The sequence below is a fragment of the Chrysochloris asiatica genome, unplaced genomic scaffold, assembly GCF_000296735.1.
Source record: "Chrysochloris asiatica unplaced genomic scaffold, ChrAsi1.0 scaffold00638, whole genome shotgun sequence".
Lineage (NCBI taxonomy): Eukaryota > Metazoa > Chordata > Mammalia > Afrosoricida > Chrysochloridae > Chrysochloris > Chrysochloris asiatica.
The window spans coordinates 200,386-208,113 of record NW_006409156.1 but is presented as its reverse complement, the minus strand read 5'-3'; the positions used below and the strand labels follow the sequence as shown (position 1 = coordinate 208,113).

Sequence of the window (7,728 nt, the reverse complement as noted above, 5' to 3'; positions counted from 1 at the left end):
AATTCAGGTGGGATAAATTCAAGGTCATATTTTGGCTCTCGTGGATTTGTTTTCATTTTCTTCAGCTTCAGTTTGAATTTGCTTATCAGTAATTGATGGTCTGTTCCACAGTCTGCCCCTGGCCTTGTTTTCACTGATGATATGGAGTTTTCCATCTTCTCTTTCCACAGATGTGAGTGGATGATATATAAGAGTATATAGTGACACAATAAGGAGCTCTGGTAGCATAGTGGTTATGAATCGAGCTGCGAACCTCAAGGTCAGTAGTTCTAAACTACCAGCTGTTACATGGGAGAAAGATGAGGCTTTCTACTCCCGTAAACATTTACAGCCTCGGGAAACCCTGTACAGGGTTGCTATGGGTCAGAATCGACTCAACGGCACTTGACAACAACAACATACTCATGTTGTTGTTGTTGTTGTTGTTAAGTGCCGTTGAGTCAGTTCCGACTCATAGCGAACCTGCACAGGGTTTCCGAGGGTGTAAATCTTTACGGGAGCAGAACGCCTCATCTTTCTCCCGTGGAACAGCTGGTAGTTTGAACTGCTGACCCTGAGGTTAGCTGCCTGATTCGTAACCACTACGATAGGACACAGAATTGTCCCCTAAGGTTCCAAAGCTGTCATCTTTACATGAGCAGATCGCCAGGTCTTTGCCCTACATAATTGCTGGGTGAGTTTGAAGTTGGCAGGCCAGCACTTTAACCACTGATTCACCAGGACTCCTTTGGGGGTGAGGAGGCCATCTGATTGCTGTTCATTAGTATCAATCGTATATTTTTACTATTTTCAAACACGATTTACCAAGGCATTCTGTTTCTGGGTTAATGTGGCACCACTGAGGGCAGTGGAAGGAGGTAAAGTTTAGAGTTTACTAAGTTTTCATGTTTGTCCCGATGAGAATGTGTTGGAGAGAGATGTCACAACCTACACCCAACTCTTAAGGGTGTCTGAAGTCTTGTCCTTGTCCTTTTACGTGATGTTGTTAAGTGCTATCTAGTCAGTTACAATTCACAGTGACCCTGTATACGTTTTCCAAGAAGCAGCTGGTGGGTTTGAACCACCAACCTTGCGCTTAGCACTCCAGTGCTTGGCTTACAGTACCACACCAGGACTCCTGTAGGACCATTAGGAAGGACTCTTCTTGTTGGCTGCTCACTGCTGAGTGGATTCTGACTCATAGCGACCCTAGAACACAGAGCGAACTGCCCCACAGTGTTTCCAAGGCTGTCACCTTTATGGGAGCAGATTCCCTGGTCTTTGTCCCACAGAGCCACTGGGTGGATTTGAACCACCGACCTTCCAGTGTGCAGCTATGTGCGCTAGATGCAGAGTTCCAGATGAAACCAATACGAACCCTTCCTGATCTCTCCAAGCATCTAAGCTATCTAGGCTCCAGGAGATTGAGGAACTAATACAACAACGACAACAACAAATGATCTTTCTTTCTTTTGATTTAACTTTTTCTGGTAAACTGGACGGAGGTTTATAGAGCAAATCAGCTTTCCATTCAACAGTCCATACACACCCTGATCTGTGATGCTACGTGCTATAGATCGCTTCTCCCACCTTCTCCCCGTTTCCTGTTCCCATTCCTTCTCCTTCCCTAACCCTTGGAACTGGGTCCTCGGAAAATGCTGTCCTTTGAGCCCAGTGGTAGCTTAGAGTCCAGTGATCTGTCTGATGTCTGTACATTGTCTCTTTTAACCCTTAGTCATGTACCGAGACCACCAGTCTCTTCATGAACATTTCATTTGCTCATGAAAAACCCGTATATAGATCAAGAGGCGGTTGTTCGACCAGACACTGCATTCAGTTTTAAACCAGGATAGGTGTGTACCAGGGTTGTATTCTTTCATCAGACTTATGCAATCCGTATTGATTTCTTCTGTGGGGCAGCTGGTGGGAGAAAGAAGAAGAAGCCCCCTCGCTGAGTCTGGTGGGATGCTGGCTAGTCGAGACTTGATTTGTGAGGGTGGGACACTGCCACTGTGTGTCTTGCTGTTGTACACGAGGCGCTATGACTTGGTGTCGATGTGATGGCACCTAACAAGTTGACGCTCTCCCACAATGCTTGGACAGAGCTGTTGTTTCTTTACTTGTGAGACACAAGAGAAGCACACATTGTGTCCTGAGACCCAGGGGATTTGCTTTTCACACTTAGCAGGGAGCCCATTAGAAGTGTTTGTTCACCGAGGGTGTTCTCAACAGTCTTTTTCCACTAGTTGAATTGTTCACTGGGATCAGGCTCACACACAACAAAGTGCTGCCCCAGGCTCCGTTGAGGAAAGCTCCCTTGTGATGCAGAAAGCTGCTATGAACTGATCTTTGAAGTAGATCAATTGATCTTCCTTTCCTCCCCAGGTGCTTCCGGATGACCCCAAGCCTCCAACCTTTCCAGGAACAGCTGAGCCCTTAGCCCTCTGTCCCATGCAGGGATTCCAGCTACACTAAACAGGGACTAAAAATACTGTATCAAACACACAGTTGGGTTTCCAGTTCTGCAGCTGTCAGCCACCACTAGTCTGTCAGTCTGTCCTTCTGGGGAGGCTTGTGTGTTACTGTGAACCTGGAAACTGTGCTGTCAGCATCTTAAAGCCCAGCAGTGTCACCTGTCGTGGACAGGTTTCAAATGAGCTTCCAGACTAAGACAGACTAGGAAGGAGGAGGGGCAGGCTACTTCTGAATGTCTAGCCACTGAAACACTGAAACCTTATGCAGAGCAGTAGAACATCATCTGGTATAGTCCTGGAAGATGAGCCCCTCAGATTGGAGGACACTCAAAATACAACTGGGGAAGAGCTGCCACCTCAGTAGAGTCGACCGTGATGACACAAGAGGAATTAAGCTAATGGGACCTTTATTTGCTGATGGGGCACAACTCACAATGAGGAGAAACAGCTGCAAACATTTGTTAATAATTGGAACATGGAATATACGAAGTATAAATTTAGGAAAATTGAAGTTACTAAAAATTAAATTGAAGATGTAAAGATCAATATCCTAGATATTAGTGAGCTGAAATGGACTGGTATTGGCCATTTTGAATCTGACAGTCACACACATTACTGTGCCAGGAATGACAGATTGAAGAGGAGTGGCGGCGTCCCATTCATCATCAAAAAGAACATGTCAAAGGATAATATCCATACACCTACAAGGAAGACCAGTCAATAAAACTATCATTCAAATTTATGTACAAACCACTAAAGCCAATGATGATGAGATTGAAGAATTCTACCTTCTTCAGTCTGTAATTGATTAAACATGCAATCAAGATGTTGATAATTACTGGGATTGGAATGTAAAGGTTGGAAACAAAGAGGAAGGATCAGTAGTTGGAAAATATGGCCTTAGTGATAGAAATGATGCTGGGAGAGTCGCATGGTAGAATTTTGTAAGACCAATGACTTCTTCATTGCAAATAACTTTTTAAAATAACATAAAAGATGATCATACACATGGACCTCACCAGATGGAATACTCAGAAATCAAATTGACTACATCTGTGGGAAGAGAAGGAGGAAAAAGCTCCATATCATCAGCTCAAATTAGGCCAGGGACAGACTGGGACAGACCATCAATTGCCCATGTGCACTCTCAGACTGAAGCTGAGAAAAAATTCAAATAAGTCTACAGAACCAAAATTTAACTTTCAACAGATCCCATCTGAACGTATAGATCATCTGAAGTACAAATTTGATGCATCAGACACTAATGACTGAACACCAGGAGAGCTGTGGAATGACATCGAAAACATCATACAGGAAGAAAGCAAACAGTCATTGAGAAGACAAGAAAGATAGAAAAGACCAAAATGGATGTCAGAAGAAACTTGCTCTTCAGTGTAGAGATGCTGAAGCAAATGGAAGAAGTGAGGAGGCACAAGAGCTGAACAGAAAATTTCAAAGGTCAGCTCAAAAAGACAAAGTTAAGTATATAATGAAATATGCAAAGATCTAGAGTTGGAAAACCAAAAGGGAAGAACATGCTCAGTATGTCTCAAGCTGGGGGAACTAAAGAAAAAGTTCAAGCCTCGATTTGAAATATTGAAGGATTCTCTGGGCAAAATATTGGATGATGCAGAAAGCATCAAAAGAAGATGGAAGGAATACACAGAGTCACTGTACCAAAAGGAAATGGTTGATGTTCAACTGCTTCAAGAGGTAGCCTATGATCAAGAGCCAATGATCCTGAAGGAAGAAGTTCAAGGTGCATTGAAGGAATTGGCAAAGAACAAGGCACCAGGAATTGATGGAATAAAAATTGAAATCTTTCAGGAAAATGAGGCGGCACTGGAGGCACTCATCTCTGCCAAGAAATTTGGAAGACAACTATCTGGACAACTGATTGGAAGAGATCCGTATTTGTGCCCGTTCCAAAGAGAGATGACCCAACAGAATGCGGAAATTATTGGACAATATCTTTGATATTGAATGCAAGTAAAATTTTGCTAAAGATAATATAAAAAGGGCTGTAACATTACATTGACAGGGAACTTCCAGAGGTTCAATCTGGATTCAGGCACGGAAGTGGAATGAGGGATATCACTGCAGACGTCAGATGGATCTTGGCTGAACGAGAGAACACCAGAAAGATGTTTACCTGTCCTTTATGAACTATGCAAAGGCTTTTGACTGTGTGGATCATGACAAACCATGGTTAACATTGCAGACAATGTATATTCCAGAACACTTAATGATGCTCATGAAGAACCCAGGGATATAGACCAAGAGGCTGTTGTTTGAACCGAACAAGGGGCCACTGAATGGTTTAAAATTGGGAAAGATGTGCGCCAGAGTTGTATTCTTTCACTATACGTATTCAGTATGTATGCTGAACAAATAATCCGAGAAACTGGATTATTTGAAGAACATGGCATCAGGGTTGGAGGAAGACTCATTAACAACCTGTGATATGCAGATGATACAACCTTGCTTCTGAAAGCGAAGAGGACTTAAAATATTTATTGATGAAGATCAACGACTACAGCCTTCAGTATGAGTTGTACTTCAATGAAAAGAAAACAAAAATCCTTACTAGTGGATCAGTAAATTACATCATGATAAATGGAGAAAAGACTGAAATTGGCAAAGGTTTCATTTTCCTTGAATCCATATCAACACTCATGGAAGCAGCAATCAAGAAATCAAATGACATATTTTTTGCATTAGGCAAATCTGCTGCACAAGATCTCTTTAAAGTGTTGAAGAGCAAAGATGTCAGTTTGAGGACTAAGGTGCGTATGACCCAAACAATATGCCTGTGAAAGCTGGACAGTGAGTAAGGAAGACCGTAGAAGAATTGATGCATTTGGGTTATAGTGTTGGAGGAAAATATTGAAAGTGCCATGGATTGTCAGAAAAAAACAAACAAATCTGTGTTGGAGGAAGTTCAGTCAGAGTGCTCCTTACAAGCCAGGCTGGCCAGACTTCATCACTCAGACTTCGGACATGTTATCAGGAGGGACCAGGCCCTGGAGAAAGACATCATGCTTGGTAAAGTGGAGCGTCAGTGAAAAAGAGAAAGACCCCCAATGAGATGGATTGGCACAGTGGCAGCATCAGTGGGTTTAAGCTTAACAACTGTGAGGTTGGCATAGGACTGGGCAGTGTTTCATTCTGTTGTGCACGGGGTCACTGTGAATCGAAACCTACTCAACATCACCTAATAACAACAGCTGTCAAACAAAATCCCAGAGAAAGACCCCAATGTGGCAGCTGTCCTCTGAGGCTCTGCACCGTCATCAGTAGCAGAACGGCTACATTTTGGGAGAAGATGGCTGGCACCGTAATCCTTCTCTGAGAGCAGAATTAGATGGCACCTCACCAGCACTACGAACTGCCCTGAATGGGACCATGACAGAAGGTCCTCGACAGAGCGGAAGAGAGATGTGGCCTGACAGAGACGCTGGGCCCCGAGACCGCGTCCCTCAGACACCCTTCATATCTGGAAGTGGGGGGTCACTTGGCAGCCAACCAAGAGACAGGCCTGTCATGTGAACACAACACCTGGGAGGAGTATGCTTGTCAGCATAGACAACTACAAGAGACCAAAAAGGCAGCGTTTGCCCCAAAACAAAGCTCAGGAAGGAAGCACGGAGATGGGGAGCCCCGGGAGGAAGTGGGAAGAGTGCTGTTCCACTGAGGGGCTGACAGGCAACGACACTGAAACAGGATGTGTGTATGTTGTTGAGTGGGAACTTCTGTGCTCTGTAAACTTTCACCCTGCCCACAATAAAAAGTTCAAGTCAACTGAAGAACAAACCATCATACTGAGGCTTGTGTTTCTGGCTCCTCGTCTCCTGGGTGTGCCGGGCCAGTGTACTGATACCACTGTGAGTCACGGGGCCACCGCCAGGGCCTCTGGGACTCCAGTGTTGGGTCACATAAATACATCCAGCTGTGGTGGCATGAGGGACAAAGGCGCGGGTGGGCAGTGAGACAAGGTGGGGGGTCTTCCCTGAAGTGCCTTGTGACTTGGGGCCTCTGTGAAGCCACCCCTGTTTCAGTGCTCAGTCTGAAATTCTCCTTACACAAAAACCCACTGCCACCGAGCTGATTCTGACTCACAGCCCTCTACAGGACAGAGGAGGGTTTGTAAGCCTCATCTGTCTCCTGAGGAGTGAGCTATGGGTGGGTTAGAACTGCTGACCTTGTGCCCAGCACTTACCCCTCTATGCCACCACGCTCCCTCTCCTTGCACACAGATGAGTAAATGAACATTCTCACACCTTCACATTGTGCATAACTAAGGCAAGAGAACACTCCAGAACCATCTGCTCCTGCTCCCAGGGTTGCTGCTTTCTCCTTCCTGCACTTGGCATCACGGGCGACCTGCTCCCGTAAAGGTGTACAGCCATGGAAACCTGGGGCCGTCCTTCCCTGCCCTGCTGGGTCACTATGAGTCGGAATCCCCTGGAAGGCAGCGAGTTTTCTTTTCAAATGGAATGCCAACAAACTCCAAGCCTGGCGCTCAGAAGTGTTGTGGACCTTCAAGTCGTTTCCAACTCACAGCAACCCTGCCTGCTGCATAGGATTGCTGAGGAGCCGCTGGTGAATTTGAACCCCAGATTTTGTGGTTAGCGGTCTAGTGTTTATCCTACAGTGCCACACCAGGATAACCCCCACTGAATGTTAGAGAAAGGAGCTATGGTGGCACTGTGGGTTAAGCATTGGTTGGCTAAGCACGATGTTGGTGGTTTAAACCCACCATCAGCTCCTTGGTAGAAAGATGAGGCTGTCTGTTCCTGTAAAGATTTATAGTTTCAGGAACCTTGTATGTTGGGGTTGTGCATCAGAATGGATTTGTTGGCTGTGGGTATAGACTTAGAGGTGGCGTTGGCCGTGGGTGTAAACTTAGAGGTGGGGTTGGCCATAGGTGTAGGCATTAGAGGTGGGATTGGGTGTGGGTGTAGAGTTAGAGGTGGGGTTGTCCGTGGGTATAGACGTTAGAGGTGGGGTTGTCCGTGGGTATAGACGTTAGAGGTGGTGTTGACCGTGGGTGTAGACTTAGAGATGGCTTTGGCCGTGGGTATAGACGTTAGAGGTGGGGTTGGCTGTGGGTGTAGACCTTAGAGGTGGGGTTGGCCGTGGGTGTAGACCTTAGAGGTGGGGTTGGCCGTGGGTGTAGACTTAGAGATGGCTTTGGCCTTGGGTGTAGACCTTAGAGGTGGGGTTGGCCGTGGGTGTAGACCTTAGAGGTGGGGTTGGCCGTGGGTGTAGGCTT

The 7,728-nt window shown here is 45.7% G+C and overlaps 1 protein-coding gene across 1 annotated transcript in view; it reads left to right on the top strand.

The window, feature by feature from the left end:
• N4BP2L1 (NEDD4 binding protein 2-like 1) overlaps nucleotides 1-7,728 on the top strand; it is a 23,162-nt gene that overhangs the window by 8,781 nt on the left and 6,653 nt on the right. The gene's annotated exons all lie outside the window — the stretch shown is intronic.